At 44.4% G+C, this 19,882-nt stretch overlaps 1 protein-coding gene across 2 annotated transcripts in view; it reads left to right on the top strand.

The window, feature by feature from the left end:
* CELF2 (CUGBP Elav-like family member 2) overlaps positions 1 to 19,882 on the top strand; it is a 505,935-nt gene that overhangs the window by 80,121 nt on the left and 405,932 nt on the right. The gene's annotated exons all lie outside the window — the stretch shown is intronic.

The following is a 19,882-nucleotide window of genomic DNA, read 5'->3' as shown; positions in this document are numbered from 1 at the left end:
CAAATATCTGTTGTTGTTCTTTTGACTGATTTTTGAACAAAGAAAGATTTCCTGCACCCAGTGTCTGTGAGAGATTCATCTCCTCTGCTACCTGGTGCTTCTAGAACCCCTGGTAGACTGCTACTTGGTGCTCCCAGAACCCCTTTTGCCCTCCCTGAAGCTTGAGAGCAAGTGGTTGGGTGCAAAGCCCCGTGACGTTTCTGCCGTGCAGCTGGCCAGGGTCCAGTATGATTCTACTGTATTGAGTTTCGGAAGTCTCTGCGTGGCAGGATAGTACTTCTTCTTCAATATGACTTGCCTGTTTGGCAGTGGGGGCAATTTCTGCCAAAGATCAATGACATTTTCAAGAGGTGGTTTTCTTTGGTAGTGCTACTGCACTTCTGTGTCTTTTAATGTATTTTGAAGGGCACTGCAGAAAAAAATTAGCAAGGGAACCTGGCACCGCTAGCAGGTCACTGTCATAATTTTGAAGAATGCAGTTATTGTTGCCATATGCATTTATTTGGCTAGATTTCCCATTTCTTCCAGAATGGTCATCAGCCTCACTTCGATTGCTATGAGCTGGCTTTCTGTTACTTACTTTTAGTGTTGTCTCTCAAAATAAAGCCGTTAGCAAGAAGAGGGAAGTTGAAATACTCAGTGAGGTAGGGAAGTGGGGAAAGAAGAAAAAAAGAAGTCACAGACTCCCTAGAATGGCCCCAGGACTGCTTATACAGCTATGGTAGAGCCGAGTTGAAATGTGGATTCCCTTGGAGTTTCTGACATTCATCTCTACTCTCATTACTTGACCACAAAGGGAAAGTGCTCTGTTGTCACTAAATTACTTGCCTGAACAGGGAAGAAAGTTTATATTGGTTTAATCCTCATTCACAGCTATGAAAATGGGCCCTCTTTTTTCTTATGAAATTCAATTCATTATTGGAAAATCCCACTGCTAACATGAACAAATTGAATTATTTCATTGAGTTTTATTGCTCTAAAAAGCAATTCCTTCATCGATGAGAGGAACTCGGTAATGTACTAAGAGAGGAAAAATGGTATACTTAATGACAAGGATATGCCCCATGTGAATTTCCTCCCTGAAGGTTTTCCTGTGATTGGGGCCCTTGATAAATAAATAAAATGCCTCTTATTTTTCTACTCTTCTTGTGTTATTATTCTATTATTCCAAAATTTAAAATATTAAATAGTCACAGTCAATGTTGTGGGTACAACACTAAGCTTTGGGCCGCTTGCTTGCCCCCTCAATGCAGCCTCGGGCTAAGTGTGCCCTGATGTGTGGTCTTGTTGTGACTATAGCAGAGCTCATTTTCACCTAGTTTCTAAGCTCTGCACATTGGAGGATGACAAAAGTGCTATTGTCATTCTGCCTGTCTCTTGAAATGCTAGTTCCACACTTTTTAATTAAGATAAGATAGCACTGGGAGTAAAAAATAGTTTACTTTCATTCTTATTATATTTTAACAGGCCATCATAAGATACCCCCCCAATACTCTGTCATTTTGGTAACTTAGTAACAGACACATTCACCCTTTCCGTGGGTGGCCTTGCCTATCTATGCCACTTTTCAAGAGCAGTGCCTTAGACAAGCTTTGCACATTTAAATAATGAGAAGGGGGGGGCGCCTGGGTGGCTCAGTGGGTTGAAGCCTGTGCCTTCGGCTCAGGTCATGATCTCGGAGTCCTGGGATCGAGCCCCGCATCGGGCTCTCTGCTGTGGCGGGGAGCCTGTTTCCCCTCCTCTCTCTCTGCCTACTTGTGATCTCTCTCTCTCTGTCAAATAAATAAATAAAATGTTTAAAAATAAATAAATAAATAAATAATGAGAAGGGGAGCAAATACATGTACGTGTGTGTGTGTATGTATATGCATATATGTGTATATATATATGCATATACATACACACACACATATACACACAAACATGTACATGTAAGCAAAACAGAACGGAAATGAGATCTGTGTTAACTGACCTTCACTGTGTTTATTTCCAGCTTGAAAAGTCCCCATAGAAATTGGGCATTTAAGAAATAAAATTTAAGAAGGACAGCACTTACCACGTTCCAAAATGTTATTTCCTGTATCATAAGGAAAACAAAAATCTCTTACTCACGCGATAGTGTTGAGGTTCCCGAGCATCTCCGCGAGGGCGTGCAGAGGGCTCGCCGTTCTTTCTGAAGCCGCCGTTACTGGTCATGGCCGCACTGCCCAGAATGGCGTTTCCAGCAGCAACTGGAGTGAGCTGCGGGCTCCTCAGGCTGCCCTGGGGAGAGTGCCCCTGGGGACCTGTGCCCGGACCCCACCACCTAATGCTGTCTCTGCTGTGGTGCCCTCACTCTGAGATGACGCTGGGCCTGGGTGTGTCCAGGGGAGGCTCGTCTCCAGGGGGACTGGGGGAGTGGGGGAGAAGGACAGGTTAAACCAGGTCGCTGCTGAGACTTGACCATTGCCACTTATAAAAATGACTATTCTGTGTGGTTAACCTAACACATTCCTGTCCTGCGGCTGGGTATTAAACAGGTGACATGAAACGTTAGGGAAAAAAGGAGAGGGGGGAACAAGGCATAAGAGACTCAAGGATAGAGGACAAACTGAGGGTTGATGGAGGGAGACCGGTGGGGGGATGGGCTGGATGGGGGGTGGGGATTAAGGAGGGCACTTGTTGTCAGAAGCCCAAGTGTACGTAAGTGATGAATCACTGAATTCTACTTCAGAAACCAATATTACACTATATGGTGTAATACCCAAATTTTAAGCTTAAATTTAATAAATAAATAAATATTTAAAAAGAGAAGAAAAGAAAACTTAGACACTCTCACAATGATTTCCCGCCTCTTTCCTCTTTGCTTCCTCTGCTCTTCATCAGAAGCTGTTTGGCAGTATGATTTAGGAATTAGCAAGGAATCCCAAGGAACACCGAGGAAACTTCTTTTTCTTTCAATTCTATTTGAAAACAAAACCAACAAAACATACACTGAAAAAACAGCCAAGGCTGAGTCAACAGTCACCTCGGAAGCTATCTTCCAGTTTTGCGGCTCTCTACCAGCGCTAAGAATAACCATGAGTACGTGGATTTCACTGAGAGCAGAAGCTGGGTATTATCCAGTGGCCGGCTTGGGGCGAGCCGGACCCGCGCATGCCCACTGCTGGCAAGAGAGATCTTGGTGATGCAGAAGGTGACCCGTACTTCTCATCTCGATTCTGCACCGAACTGCTGTCCCTTGCTAACCCCGCAGTACTTGGAAAGATCAAAGGTCGGGGTCTCAGTTCACACAAATCTGAACAACAGTGTGCTCTCAGCATTCCCTAATTTTTAATTTCCTTCCATTCAAAGTGATGTCTACATTCTTTATGATGACTTTTAGGACTAAGAACAGAATTCACCCTCTCCTTTCTTGTATGTTTCTTGTATGTTTCATCTCTTTTCTTGTATGTTGCACTCTTTTGCGGACTCCCACTCTCAACACACACACACACACATACACACGCACAGTGTTTTAACCATCTCAAGACCCATGTCATTTCTAAAACATACCTTGTACTTAAGGGACCACAGCTGCTTCATGATGTTTTCCTGAACTTGAGAAAAATCTGTATCAATGAGGGCCCAGATGAAGTTTTCTCTTCTTTGTGAAAGTCTTCCCAATGAAATCCAGTCTTCCATGTCTTGGCAATGGTATAGGCTGCAGGAATTTCTTTGACTCCCTTGGTCCTTTTTTGTATCCAGTGCTCACCTGTGTAAATGCACATCTCTATAGTTCATTAATTGTTGCATTTTCTGCCCATAGGGCAGTGACTGGCACGTGGTTACTGCTGAGTGACTGATTTATAACATTAAGTAATAGGTCTTTACCAGTAGGGTACCTGGGTAGCTCAATCGGTTAAGTATCTGCCTTCAGGTCAGGTCATGATCTCAGGGTTCTGGGATCAAGTCCCATGTCGGGCTCTCTGCTCAGCACAGAGTCTGCTTCTTCCTCTCCCTCTGTACTCTCTCTCACTCTCTCACTCTCTCTCTCAATAAGTCAATAAAATCCTTTAAAAAAATAGGTCTTTGCAGACGTTATGTGGATATCCGCATCACACAAAGGTGTATGTTTAAGGAAACATGCTTTCTAGGTGTGCTAAAAAGTGAAGTCATAACAAAGCTGTCAATGATAGATAGTGGTTGTTTAACATTGTGTAAGAAATGTCAGAAGCACAGTTTTCTGAATCTTAGAATCTATGCTTTAGATTGGCAAGAAACAAACCGAAGACGGGAACTTTATTTGTGATGAGCTGCATTATGAAACTCAAGGAACCTTCTGAAATGTACAAAAACAGTTCCATACAAGAAGAAAAGTAAGTCAAAAAAACAATTCCGTGTAATCACAAAAATGGCTCCATAAGCCCCTGGCAGGGAAAGTTGAAATCTCATTCCTGTTATTGCTGATAACCCTAGTGGCCTAAGTCACGCAAAGGTGATCCCCTGTAGTTCTGGAGACCGGAATTCCTTCTGGAGGCTCTCGGGGAGGATTACCCCGTTGCCTCTTCCAGTGTCTGGAGCCGCCTGCATCCTTTAGACTGTGACCCCTCCTCCAACTTCAAAGCCAAGGCTGCTGCACCTGCAGCCCTCCTCCTGTCTCACCCTTTCTCTGCCTGCACCTCTCCTTCTCTGACTCTGAGTCTCCTGCTCCCTCTGTCCTCTGTAAGGACCCTTGTGATGCCACTGGGCTCAGTTAGATAATCCAGGGTATTCTTCCACCTCAAAATCCTTAACTTGATCATACCCGCAAAGTCCCCTCTGCACATGGTTGGTGCTGAGTGGCTGATTTATAACATTAAATAATAAGTAACATATTCACAGGGTCCAGAGACCAAGACGAGGATATCTTTGGAGGGTCCTTATTCTGCGCACCCTGTCTTTTGGGGCCAGAGAGGGCTCTGTCATTTCAGCTGTTCCAATGGTCTGGACAGATGGTCTTTTCTATTTTTCAATCAGTGTCCCAGCCAGAATCGTTTTCCTTCCTCTCCTCTTTCTTTAGGGAATTAGTGAGTCCCTGCTGAGTGTCAGGCACTGGTTTCAGCCCAGGTGAGCGGTACCAGCAGAAGACACTTGACTGTCCATCCCCCCCCCCTTTTTTAAATATTTTATTTATTCATTTGACAGACAGAGATCACAAGTAGGCAGAGAGGCAGGCAGAGAGCCCAGTGTGGGACTCGATCCCAGGACCCTGGGACCATGACCTGAGCCGAAGGCAGAGGCTTAACCCATGGAGCCACCCAGGCGCCCCTCCACCCCCCTTTTGACTCTTCCTTCGAGACAAAGCTGTTGGGATTCAGCTGTCACTCAACCTGGTATTCCTTAGGGGAGCCTTCCATAAACAAGTTCGAGCATCAGTATGTTAGAACCCTCATTGAACCTTTCAAAATCCAAAATGCTGGCGAAGTCCTCACCGAGGGGCTGCCCTCCTGATACTTACACTTCCTGGCAGGTAAGACTGTTGTGAGGAGATACACAAGCAACAGTCTGACAACTGGAAGGAACAAGCTCGGAACATTTCTGTGCATTAAAGAAGTAAATGAGGAGCATGCCGACATTATTTATAAGTTGTTTGCAGCATGCCAAGCCAGGAGCTGTCACGGGAGTTGCATTTCTAGACAGGGTGGGATTGGGGGTGCAGTGGGGAGGGTACAGATTTTTGTCTGGGTGTCAGAACTTCCTGAATTTGCAGTTTAGAACAGGTGCCTTGGCAGCCTCTCTTAAGACTTAAACTCCCTGTCGCCAGGTCGAAAATAACTGGGGACTGGCAGAAGCCTAGAGCTGTTCCTTCCCAGATACGTAGCATTGTTATTCTTTTCTAAACACCACTTGTGGAATATTTAATGCCAATCCAACTTGCAAAGCCATCTGATATGAACACATCATTCCGTAAGCATTTCTGACAGTGAGTGTCACTACGCATCTTTTTTATCACCCTCCCTTTTACAAGGTATCACAGATAGCACGCCAAGTTCAGCTGTGATTAATAGGTCTCTCTCACCATTGACTTCACTGGGCTCCAGCCTACTAAGAAAAATGTGACTGCTGATAAATCTCGTGTGATAAGAGCTGCGTTATGTAAGCAGGTTGGGCAGGCGTTTCGGCGCATATTATTATGACAGTGCGGTAGTTTGCAAAGTTCAATGGAATCGACGAGGCCTCTTGTTGCATTGATTTTCTGGGCTTCTGTGGAGTGAGAATAACAAGCACTTTGAGTACAGAAACCATGTGTGCACATAATAGAGATTAGATCGTGTGGCTGCTTGTATGTATTTTTTCGAGCCACTTCCAGAATATGGTACACACTTGAAAAGGAATAATTTTTTTATAGGCATCCTTTTATTTTATGTCTTCGAAATTAATATAGCATAGCTCCAGGTAGAACACGAAGTTGAAAAATTAAAAATTGTCTCTGAAGGTCCTTGGAGCAAAGTCGGAACACAGTGACGCTCCAGCTGGGCATGCAGGGGACTGTTGGGCATGTCAAGTTGTATATGTGTGTAAGATTTATGGATGAAATGACACACTATTTGGGTTACTAAATTTCTGAATGACAAGAGATTTAAATGGTGAACAGACCCACCTCGGGTTTGATGGGAGCATAAAGAACATTCCTTCAAGGCATGACTTGCTCACTGGAAGCATTCCGAAGGAATTTAATTGTGCACATGGGGTTTTAAGGGGCACGGAGGAGGCTTTCCTGTGGATTGAAGTCTGGGAAAAAAAGTTGGGGGAGCAGTTTCATGTCAAAGCATCACTCGCAAGCACAGCTAAGAACGATCGCTTGGTTACAGAGCAGCGTGCGATTGTAAGGAGTAGTGAGATACACGAACCCCAGTGTTGATGAATTTCACACGCGGAGGGCGGGGTCTTCTACGTTAAAGGCCTCCGCCAGTAGCTCTCATGTGTGTCCCATGAATGCATGACTCAGGCTGCACAGACAAGCCTGCATTCCCTAAACGTGAATTTTTTCATGCCTCCCAGCTTTGCTGAAGTGGTTCTCTGGGCCTGAAACACTCTTTTTTTTCTTCTGGTGATCTCCTGCTTCTCCTTTAAGGTCCAGAACAAATAGTCATTGCCACCTCTCATCAGAGCTACTGAGTTTCTCTTCTCAGAAATCCACTAACTCATTGTACTTACTTCTTTTATGACCAGTTCATTGTTATTGATCTTCAACATGGTCTGCCCTCTCCCTACTCTCCCCCATAGATTGTGACCTTGGGGGCACTGGGTCCCCGGTGACTTTCCACCTCTATATTTCTGCCTTGCGCAAGCAGACCACAGACTCGGTGAGTGCTTACTCAGTGATTGAAGGACTCTGTGCCCAGAGAGAAGAAACACCAGCCAGTCAAAGGGACAGCCCATCACCCTCTATTGTATTTCTTATCTGGTCCAAGCATGTAAAACTCTTAATGTAAAACCTTCTCTGATGAAGAAAGCAGAAAAGGGTTGTAGAATTTAAAATCCTCTAATATAAGATGTTCATGTGGGCAGATCCAACAGAGAAGAAAGTAAGCCTGGGGGATTTTCACTCTGAAATCCATGGATTTGCTTTCTTGTTGTTTTCACCTCTTTCCAGTAATTCCATGTGATAGAAGCATTTTGCAGGGGTTAATCTACACGTAATGAAGTTTCAAAGAAATCATATACTGTACTCTACTCATGGAGCCCTGGGGTTTTTCTTTTTTAGGCAGCGTGGTACAAAACAGTGATAAATAAGCTGATGTTTATCACTGTAGGTAATACTTTTTTTCTTTTTTTTTTTTTGCCATCCCCAAAACAACTGTGTATTATTGTGTGTAGTTTCTTCATTAAGATCAGGGGTTTTGCACATCGGCCGACAGAACTCGAAAACCAGAGACATGCAAGATCTAGGTGACAAGTTTTATTTCCAAAGATCTCCTGTGGTCCCTAGCCCATGACAACCTGACCTTTGCTTTCTCATAAGAGTAATGATCAATGTCCGGATCTAGCCCGCATTTAAGCGCTGATCCTTCTGCCACCTCCAACCATGGACCTGCCTTCCAAGAAAGCACAGAGCCCCCCCTCCCCTCTGGATTTGTAGCAGAACGGTAACACTAGAGAGGTCCCCAGAGTCATGTGACTCAAATCCTGGTTCTGATTCCGAGAAAAGTCAATAGCCCATCTGGACTCCACAGTAATTCCTTGTTGAGTGTAGAGTCCCTTCTTGTGCATGACAAATTTGGGGAAGTTACAGGAGGACAGCCCTACACAATGATCAGTCAACTTTTAACTTAATTGTCCAGCCTAAAATCAGAAATGTGCAGATTCCTGATACGTAAAGAATGGGGTTGGGGTGCCTGGTTGATGGCTCAGTTAGTTAAGTGTCCAACTCCTTCAGCTCAGGTCATGATGTCAAAGATCAAGTCCCATATGTGACTCTGAGCTCAGCGCAGAGTCTGCTTGACATTCTCTCCCTCTCCCTCTGCCCCTCCATTCTCTCTCTCTCTCTCTCTCTCTCTCACTTTCCCTCTATGATAAAATAGATAAAATCTCTGAAAAAAAAAATAAAGAATGGGATCCAAGAGATGAAGAGGACTTATGGGTGCAGTTAAGTCTTATGACTCTCTTCTCTCCCATTTCAAAATGAGAGTAAAATTAATAGCGCAAAGGAATGAGGTAATGACATACCCAGATGGAAGGTTATCCAGTCATCTGTTCTCCCAACTTCTGGAAATCAGTGGTATTTCCATAGATCTTTATATCTATACCTGAGGTGTGCAGGGCTATATTGTCCATACCACGCAGAGTGAAGCATGGAGGAGGGACCACACATTTGGAGGTGGAGGACATGGAACCACATGTCCCTTTGCCACTCCCCAGCTGCATGATCCTACACCAACTTATCAGACTGGTGAGCTCCATGGAACGTCATGGAAAAGTCACTTTGGAAACTAAAAAGCATAATACAGCATTTGGTGGTTCATTATTCCAACTAAGCCTTGAAAATAGGGCTTTATAATTTTCCTGATTTTTCAATCCAGTCTGATTAACATGAATGTGATTTCATTTACTCTTTGTCCACTTGTTGAAAGCATTTGTCCTGAAGCCCTATGTTCCTCTCCTCCTTGGAAGGGAGGATGCCTCCTGGGAGAGGTGAACTCGGGTTTTGGTAGCAATCCACAGTAGAAAAGAGAGGACAGCGATTAGAGAAGAGAGAGAGTGGGGCAGCTCAATGCTTAGAGTGATTTTCCTCTTTTGTTTACAATTACTTCCAGAAGAGGGGTGCCTGAGTGGCTTAGTGGGTTAGAGCTTCTGCCTTCAGCTCAGGTCATGATCCCAGAGTCCTGGGATCAAGCCCCACATCGGGCTCTCTGCTCAGCATGGAGCCTCCTTCCCCCCAACCCCTCTCTGTCTGCCTCTCTGCCTCCTTGTGATCTCTGTCTGTCAAATAAATAAATAAAATCTTTAAAAAATAAAATAAAATAAAATTACTTCCAGAAGATGTGACATCCATATTTTAAGGCAGAACCAAAGTAAATCACTTTTGGATTGCCTGCGTAGGATTATTCATGCTGATTTCCTGACCACATTAGTGTGAGCAGTTGGGGACTGGCTGTGCTGTCGACCCTCTCTGATAGAAATCCTTAGCTAAAGCAGGTCATTTGGGTGGGAAGGAAGCAGTACTTACTTTATACCCTTCAGAGTCAAACTCAGTAGAAGAATCGCCATTCCTTCTTCTAAAAGAAGTTGGAAAGAGTAGCTGTGAAGACTGGGAATTGAAAGCTGGACGTGACGAGGTGCCTGGGTGGCTCAGTGGGTTAAAGCCTCTGCCTTCGGCTCAGGTCATGATCTCAGGGTCCTGGGATCGAGCCCCACATCGGGCTCTCTGCTCAGCAGGGAGCCTGCTTCCCTTCCTCTCTCTCTGCCTGCCTCTCTGCCTACTTGTCGTCTCTGTCTGTCAAATGAATAAATAAAATCTTTAAAAAAAGAAAAGAAAGTCGGACGTGACAAAATCCAGAAGCTTTATCTTTCATCACCTATGATAGCAATAATTAATAATAATGGGCAAATTGTACTGAATTCCTTCTATGGGCCAGATGCAGTACCAAGTTCTTAACTACGTCAGCTCATGTAATTCCATTCCTACACCAACCCCGGGAGGTATGGATCCTACCCCCCATTTTTCAAAAGAGCCAACAGCAGCTCAGATCGTTGACGTCACTTGCACGGCCTTTAAGAAGCAGAGCTGGGACTTCAGCACACATCTGACCTCGGGCTCCTCTTCACTCCACGACGCTGCGCTGCTCCTTCTGTGTTCATTAGCTAGATGAGCTGGATGGATGGATGGCTTTAGAGGGCTCCAGGCCTTAAGGTCAAACAACCTCTGGCTTCGCATCTCAGTTCTGTCACTTATTACCTCTGTGGTCTTGGAAGAGTCTGTTAATCACTCCGAGCCCTGTTGTTTCATCTGTAAAGTGTTGTTAATGCGGGGCCTCCAAACCTCACAGGATCGCTGGGGGAACCAGATGACATAATGCGTAGTGAGTGCTAGACAGATGCAGGGTCTGCTTACGACCCTTCCTGCTTGGAGTGCTGTCGCTCGCAAGGCTTATTCCTAAAAACACATTTGTCTTAAAGCTTTCGTATTACTGTAAGACGTGGACGTTTATCAAGTAGTACAAGCAATGATAGACAGTAAAATCCTTCATTTAATTAGAGCCCAAATAAATAGAAACTCTTAATTAGCTACATTGTTTTTGTTGTTTTCTTGAACACTGCTTTTGAGAGCAAGAAACAATAAGAAAATAAGTGAAAAGCATGAATTTGCTAAAAATCCTGAACAGCTTCTAAGATTTTTCTGGGGTCACAGTCGAAGATCATTAGATCATGAGATCACGGACATCAAGTCACTTGTCCCAAGTCACTTCCCGGATGAGAGCCTGCCACCCAGACTCCTGGGGCTCTTTCTGTCACATCTCTCCTGAATGTCTCTCTGTACCTCCCCTGTCCTTGGCCTGATGTTGTACACACTTGTGTTCAGAGCGTGAGCTCCCCATCCGTGCGGGAAGGCACACCTGTCCATTCCTGGAGGCTGTGCTCATTCTCAGTGAAATGACTGCTTTTTTTTTTTAAAGATTTTATTTATTTATTTGACAGAGATCACAAGTAGGCAGAGAGGCAGGCAGAGAGAGAGGAAGGGAAGCAGGCTCCCCGCTGAGCAGAGAGCCCGATGCGGGGCTCAATCCCAGGACCCTCGGCTCATGACCTGAGCCGAAATCAGAGGCTTTAACCCACTGAGCCCCCCGGGTGCCCCAAAATGACTGCTTCTTAAAAGACTTTCACCCACAAAGGCTAGAAATAGAAATTGCAAGTTATCAACATGACCCGTTTCCCGAACTGTCTCATGAATGGGTTTTTTTCTTGTTGTTATTAGCCTTAGATGGTACTGGGAAAATCAGTTTGCACGGTAACCTGAACTTCCTTGGGGCACAGACTGAACTTGAACTGGTCATTCCTCTGACCCATGGCCAGCCTCTTTATATGGCCCCAATTCACGGGAAAACTGCTAATGTCACTCCTAAGTCTTGTTTATCACTGTTACGCAGCACTAGAGAAGATCAGAGGCACACGAAGATGATTTTTATTTTTTTGGTCCAAGGTGAGCACAAGAAAATGTGTTTGTCAACAAGGCGTAGGTCGCGTCGGGACCCCCTCTCGGGCGGAGGAAGTAGCGCTTGAGAGAACAGAGGAAGGGCCGCAAAGCCACACGTGGCTGTCACTTTTCGTGGTCCTCCTTTTCTTATGACTGTTTCCTCTTGATTGTTTTCCTTCTAACGCTGACTCCTTTGGGGCATCCTGGACAGTGTGAGAACAGAACATTCACACATTCTGCTTTCAAGCGGGGATTAGAATTAACTGCCCTTTAAATACAGCAACAAATTAATCCAGCCCAAATCCCAATGAGAGAGGTCAGTAGAATTCTTCTTACTTCACAGATGGAGGGCATTTCCCACAGAGACACACGAGAGGGTAAATTACTTGCTCAAGGCCACACAGCAAGTTACTGAATGGCTTGGAAGCAATTACACATATAGAAAGATCTTAATTATTTGAGCCCTAAGATGATAGAAGTGTCATGTTATCTGAGGCATCCGACAGTTACTCCACAGTCCAAATGGTTGCCATATCAACTACCACGAGGTCGGGAGCAACCAGCCGAAACCCCCGAGTCGGGCGGGAGCAGAATGCAAGATTTATAAGAAAAGCTACCGTTGCATTCTTGCCTCTGTCCATAGGACTTAAAACCCCAGCCTGGCTTTCCTGTGCAGGTGCCCAGAGCAAACTGAGTCTAGGAAGGTCAGCACTGAGAGCTCTTCCTGCTTTCCAGAATCCAAGTTCTTGGACTGGAATGACCAGTGATGAATGTGAGTCAGAACCATAAAGATAGTTTTAACAAAAAAAAATGTTTCTGACCTGATTCTCATGGGGCAAAAAAGTCCCGGTGATAGATTATTCATTTGGGGCCCAGAAGAATTGGAGGTAATCTCGGAAGTTTACCTCTTGGGGCCAGAGGCCAAAATTTGCAGCTCAAAGAGGAGGTATGATGGGAGCCTGAAAATGGATAAAAAGCCAAATAGAATAAAATGGGGGTCTAAGTATGAGAGTTGGTAACATGTGACCAGATTTCCGGAGATGAGTCATCTTACCAGGTCCATAGCACCAACACAAAGGCCTTAAGGTAGTGGGTAAAATTGCTAAGCTTTGATATTGTAAGTAGCCCAGCCGCACCCTGAGATTCTAAGAGTAACTTGATTTTGCTGGTATTATTCTAAAGCGGGTCCTCTCTGTCAAAGCCACAGATACATGGGGCAGTTTAAACGATAACATGAAGGGGCGCCTGGGTGGCTCAGTCGGTTAAGCATCTGCCTTCGGCTCAGGTCATGATCCCAGGGTCCTGGGATGGAGCCCTGCATCAGGCTCTCTGCTCATCGGGAATCAGCTTCTCCTTCTCCCTCTGCTGCTCCCCCTACTTGTGCGCTCTCTCTCTCTCTCTCTCTCTCTGCATCAAATAAATAAAGTCTTTAAAGAAAAAAAAAAGATTACATGAAAATTCCTCTATCATGGAGACCCTCAGAGCTACTGGCTTTTGTCCTCAATAGTCAATCATACTAACAGATCTGGGTTATAGGCAGTTAGTATTGAAAGCTTGTCTGAATTTAGGAAAGCATTGGATAGCTAGAAAGAGTAATTTACTGTGATTAACTATAAAATGTGCCCCCTGAAAAATAAATTTGTATTAAAGACAGGCAGCCTGTTGGGCACCATGTGTGTAAATGGCACTAAGCCAATCCCCAAACTTACAATGCATGCCACCTTGTGGCGAATCCCCTCCTTCTACCCCCTGCTGAACCCAGTCTGATGATGGATCCACTGGAAATCTAACATGATTTCATTTTCTCTTTATAAACTGAAAAGTGTCTGTCCACTGAGAAACCCAAAGCTGTATTTTTAGAGAATTTCTCCTCCATTGCTCACACCTGTAGTCTCTGGGCAAGATTGTGAAGTAGAAGTACCAATAATAGCTAACATTTAATTGAGAATCGAGTGCTAGTTGCTACACGCCTGGCACTGTGCTGGGTGTACTGATATCTGATAGCACGTGAAATCCCCCCAGGAGTCCAGATTTAGCCACATTTTACACACAAGGACGCTGAGGTGCACAGAGGAGGAAACCCGCTCAAGGTCACATGCTTACAGGGGACAGAACCAGGACTTGGACCCCGGTGTTCGGACTTTTGACCCACATTACTGTGCCACCTCCTAAAGTCCTTCATGGACTCACCCAGTAATGCTGTTTTCCTAGGAAAGAGTTATTAGTCATCTCGATGTGAATCTGACAGTATCACCCACCTGATGCATTTTAATCTTAGCTGTAATTACAAAATTGGAAACTTATTTTCCAATCCAAGAAAAGTCAGCTGGGGGATTTCTCCTCCTGATCATGGTGGTGTAACAGGCACCCGACTTGGGCTCTTGTCTGACAAAACAATAAGAGAAAGGGACAAGATGTATTTAAGAAGTAGAGTTGGGCGCCTGGGTGGCTCAGTGGGTTAAGCCGCTGCCTTCGGCTCAGGTCATGATCTCAGGGTCCTGGGATCAAGTCCCGCATCGGGCTCTCTGCTTGGCGGGGAGCCTGCTTCCCCTTCTCTCTCTCTGCCTGCTTGTGATCTCTCTCTCTGTCAAATAAATAAATAAAATCTTTAAAAAAAAAAAGAAGTAGAGTAAAAAATTAAATATGTTTTTGAAAAAAAACACAAATTTGCAGGGTACTGGACACCCAACGATGAAGTATCGATAGTGGTCCTTAAGAAATGAGAGACTAATGACGTGAGTTCTCAGTCGCCCTAGTTGACTGTCATGAGGGAATTTTCAGGCCATGGCCGGAGCATGGGGAGGGGAGTAGAGCCAGGGGACTCCCTGAGTTGAGGACACAGAGCTGAGAACCTCAGAAAACTGGCATGGCTGGGGTTCCCATGAGTCTTGGCGAATAGAGAGCTACATAGAGAAAAAACTCCAGACACCTCCGGAAGGTCCCTCTGGAGTAGTCACCCGAGTACTGGTCAGCTTAGGGACGTGAAGAAGCTACTAGAGGCTGGGGGCAGAGCCAGCTGAAAGGATTAGAGGCAATAGTGCCTGGCACTCTCCAAGGGCTGAAAATAGTGCCTGATTCCATCAGCCACACAGGAAGACCTCAAGATTCACAGGGCAATGGCTCCAGCATACGGAGGGGTCTTGTCTTAATAATAGGGTGTAATAAGTCATTCATCGAGCGAGACCTAACTATCTGCTGCCTAGAAGAAACACACTGCCAATGTAAAAATATAAACTGAGTCCAAGGAAAAGATTAGAAAGGTATGCCGTGTGTATTGGGTTGAAGAATGGCCGCCTCCCCCCAATTCACATCCACCCAGAATCTTATGCATCTAATATGCAAATGGAGTGTTTGCAAATGTAATGAGTGACAATGAGAGGGTGTGGGGGGGGGGACTCCTAAACCCAGTTTGACTGGGGAGGGTGACTCCTAAACCCAGTTTGACTGGTGTCCTAACAAGAAGAGGAGAGGAGATGCAGAAACAGGGGTGCTTCCGGGAAAGAAGACCTGGGACCACAGACAGAGACTTGAATGACGGTGCTGTAAGCCAAGGCAAGCCGAAGCTTGGCGACAGCCCGCAAAAGCTAGGAAGAGACAAGAGCTTCTCCCCTAGAACCTCAGAGGGGGGAGCACAGCCCTGCCACCACCTTGACCTCAAACTTCTGGACTCCAGAACTGCGAGGAAACACATTTCTATTGTTTTAATCCACCCAGTTTCTGGTAATTAGTTACAGAAGTCCTAAGAAAGTAACAGATACTTTGGTACCGGGGTACAGTCCTAAGAAAGTAACAGATACTTGGTCAAGAATCCAAGTGTTGTTATCACTAACAATTTGGAAGTGGTTTTGGAATTAGATAATGAATAGAGGCTGCCAAGAATTTGGAGGTGCGTGATTAAAAAAAAAAAAAGCTTAGATTGCCTTGAAGAGATTGTTGGTAAATATTCAGATGTTTAAGGTGATTCTGGTGAAGGCTTACAGGGACATGAAGGCCATGGTGAAGGAAGCTTCTGTCACGGACAATGCATGTGTCATCAAGAACAGGATGTCGGTAGACACCAGCGTTCAGGCGCTCCTGGTGAGGCCTCAGAACAGAACAGACATGTTACTGGATGCCAGAGGGAAACCAGTCCTTGTCGTGAAGCGGCAGAAACCGTGGCTGAATTGCACCATAAGGCTTGGTAGAAAGTAGAACATAGAAGCAATGAACCTGAATGTTTAGCTGAGGAGACTGCACGCAAAGTGTGGAAAGTGTGGCCTGGTTTGTCCCCGTTGCTAAGAGTAAAATGAGAGGAGAAAAAAAAAAATTGGGGGAGGAACTTTTAAGCAAAAAGAAGCAGAACTTGATGCCTGGGGAAATTATCCGGCTATCCATAGTGTATTCTGGGAACAAGGGCAGAGGGGTGGCCGCACAGACCTTTGCTGAAGGGATCCGCTGTGTGAGTCATGGGTTCAGTCAATCACCTCGGCAGAAGCCAGGAATAGAGATGAGTTATCAAGAAAGGATCTGTAGAAATTCTTCCCGTGCAGCGGTGTGGCTCCCCAAGCAGACACGGAAGACCAACACGGCTTCTGAGAGCACGACAGCAGCAAAAACACTTGCAGTTTGGACAGAAGGGGACAAAAGCAGGGTGAAAAGGCAGAAGGCTGTCCGATTTCGGGTTCTAGGAGCAGGAAAGGGCTGATGGAACCCCTTGGCTACAAACTTGCCCTACTTTTCAATAAAATGGAAGAAGGGGTCTGAGGATTGAGCTACAGATGGAGAGGGCAGAGAGGCAGACCCAAGGGAGGGGCCCCTGGGGTCTCCGTGGGCTCAGAGGCAGGGCTTGGTGGCATCTCTGCCAGCCCAGAGAGCTAGGAGCTGGCTCAGCCGTGGTGGCCCCAGAAGATGGACCAAGCCTCAAAGAATTAGTCTCAGACTCTGAAACCCGGTAGAACTTGCCCTGCTGGGTTTCACACGTGTTCAGACCATCAGCTCCTTCATTCCTTCAGTTTCTCCCTCACTCCCTCTCCCTCCTTCCCCCTGCCTCTCCGGCTCCTCTCCCTCTCTCTCTCCTTCTCTTCCTCCATCCCTCCCCCTCTGGATTGGAAGTGTCTATCTTACGTCTGCCCACAATTGTGCTTCAGAAGTGGGTAGGTAACTTATTTTCAAGTATCGCATGCCCACACATGGACAGGAATTTTCCCAGGATGTACCATACCCACCATCTCACCCATATCTAATTTAGATGCTTTATATAATGATATCTGGAACATTTTGGAAGTGATGATATTTAGATAAGATTTTGAATTCGAAGTTAATGCTATGGGTGGGGGGATAGGCTAGATGGGTGATGGGGATTAAGGTGGCCACTTGCTGTGATGAGCACTGGGTGTTGAATGTGATAAGTCACTAAATTCTATTCCTGAAACTAATATTGCACTGTATGTTAACTAACTAGAATTTACAAACTTGAAACATTAAATAAAAATAAAGTTAATGCTGAGACGGGTTACGACTTTGGAGGATGTTGAGATGAAGTGAATATATTTTGCGTGTGGTATGAATGTGAATTTCGGGGGTCTAGACGGCAGACTAGTGTGTCTACTACTGAGTAGTGTCCCTCCAAAATCATGTCCCCTCAGAATCTCAGAATGTGACCTTGTGTGGAAATAGGGTCTTTGCAGAAAACATTCTGGATTAATGTGAGCACTAAATCCAATATGGCTATTGTCGTATAAAAAGAAGAGAGGGGAAAAAAAGGAGGAGGAGACAGAGACACAGACACACGCAGTAAGACGGACATGAGACAGTAGAGGCAGAGGCACACCAAGGATTGTTGGCAGCTCGGAGAAGCTGGAAGAGGCAAGGAAAGGTTCTTTCCTGGAGCCTTCAGAGGGAGTATGGCTCTGCTGACGTCTTGATTGTGAACATTTAGCCTCCAGAAGTGTGAGAGAGCAAATATCGGTTGTTTTAAGCTACTCATTTCCTAGTATTTTGTTACAGCTCTCTTAAGAAAAGAATACATCAGGGTAACACGAATCAAAAGAAAGTTGGAATGGCTTTATGAGTAATGACAGTGTAGCTTTTAGAGCGAAGACTATTACCAGACACAAAGAGGGCCATTTGGTAATGATAAAGGGATCCGCTCATCAGTGTATCAAGAGGAGATAGAAGTCCTGAACTTTTATGCATCTAAAAACAGAGATTCAAAATACGGGAAGCACACACACTGGGAGAGGAGCAGACAGTCCGGCAACAGTCAGAGATTTTTAGCACTCCTGTCTCAGTCACTGGTGATACGTGCCGACGGGCAGTCAGCAAGAGCACGAACGATTGGAGCCACACTTGAACCAAATTGACCTCATCGACATTTATAGGACATTACACACAACAACCGAATTCATATTCTTTTCAAGTGCATATGGAACATTTAACAAAATAGACCACATTCTGGCCCATGAAACAAGTCTCAATGAGTTTAAAAGTATTCACATGGCAGAGAGTAGACCCTAGGACCAAACAATTGAATTAGAGATCGATAATAGAAAATCGCTACATATTTGAAAACAACGTACTTCTGAAGAGTCCAACATACTTCAGAACAACACACACTGTCACCCTTCTGATGTATCAAGTAAATCACGTGGAAAATTGGTAAACATTTTGGATTGAAGAAACACAGACACACAGCAAATCAGTGTCTGTGCGATGTCACTAAGGCAGTTTTATGGGGAACTTTTAAACCCTTATATTGGAAACAAAAGTCTCAAATCAATGACTTCAGTTTCCACATTAAGAAACTAGGAAAAGAAGAGCTAATTAAGCACAAAAGATATGGAAGAAAGGAAACAGTAAAGGTGAGAAGAAACAGAGAAAATTAATGAAACCAAATGCCAGTTTGAGAAGATTGATAAAATGGCTAAACCTCTTGCTAGACTGATTAGGGGGAAAAACACGACTTACTAATATTTAAAAAAAAAAAAAAAAGGAACCATGTGCCATTAGAGATTCTCCAGCAATTTTCAAGGATAATAAGGGAAAATATGAACAACTTAATGCCAGTAATAAAAATTTAGATTAGAAGCCAATAAGCTTTTTCCATAAAGGGACAGATAGTAAAAAAAAAAAAAATTAGGCTTTGAAGACCACACGTGGTGTATGTCACATATTTTCTTTTCAATTAAAAAAAATTTTTTTAAAAAAACACTTTTAGGGTATAGGCTATGGACCAACTGCTGACTTAGAGAAAGTGGCTATATTCCTTGAAAGACAAATTGCTGAAGAAGAAATAAAATACCTGAATAGCCCTATGTCTAGTAAGAAATTGAATTTGTAGTTGAACAATTTCTCACAAAGAAAACTCCAGGCCCAGAGAGGCTCATTGGTAAATTCTACCAAATAGTTCAGGAAAAAATAATACAGTTCTACACAAACTCTTCCAGAACAGCAAAGAAGAGGGACTACTTCCCAGCTCAGCCTATGAGACCAGTGTCAGCCTGTTATCAAAACCAGAAGAAGATGCCGCAAGAAAGTTACAGGTCAACATCCTGTGAATATAGATGCAAAAATCCTAAACGAAATTTTAGCATATTGAATCCATAACTTGTGAAAAGGAAAATTCACGATGTCCATGGAGGTTTTATGGCAGGAATGCAACATTTGGGAATCAATTACTGTAATTCACCATATTAACGACCTGAAAGAGAACAACCCGCCGCCGATCATCTGATACTCGCAGAGAAGGATTTGACAGAACTCAACATCCATTCCTGAAAAAAGGTCTCAGAAAAATGGGAACAGACAGGAACTTCCTCAATCTGTTATGAAAAATTCTCTGCTGTTGTCATACTTAATAGGGAAAGACTTAATGGTTTGCATCTGAGATCAAGGACAAGACAGCATCTGCCTCTCCCTTTTCATTCAACGTTATCCTGGTTCTGGCCAGTGCAAGCAGCAAGGCCCTGGTGTAAAAGCATACAATGAACATCACCAGTACTGAAAGAGAAGTGCAATGTCTAGTCAAAACCAGCATGATCGCCTATTTAGAAAATTCTTCAGAATTTACCAAAAAAAAGCTGTTAGCGCTACTAATAAGCTTCACAAATTGGCAGGATGTAAGATCTATATATACTAGAAAATTGTAGTTCTGTTTACTACCACTTACGATACAATCGAAAATATTAAGTGCTTGGGAAGAAATCTGACAAAAGATGAAAATCTGATCGCTGAAAACCACAAAACTGCGGGATCTTAGGGAAGACCTAG

The sequence above is a fragment of the Martes martes genome, assembly GCF_963455335.1.
Source record: "Martes martes genome assembly, chromosome: 8".
Lineage (NCBI taxonomy): Eukaryota > Metazoa > Chordata > Mammalia > Carnivora > Mustelidae > Martes > Martes martes.
The sequence above is the reverse complement of the archived record's forward strand: the minus strand, read 5'-3'. Positions and strand labels throughout refer to the sequence as shown.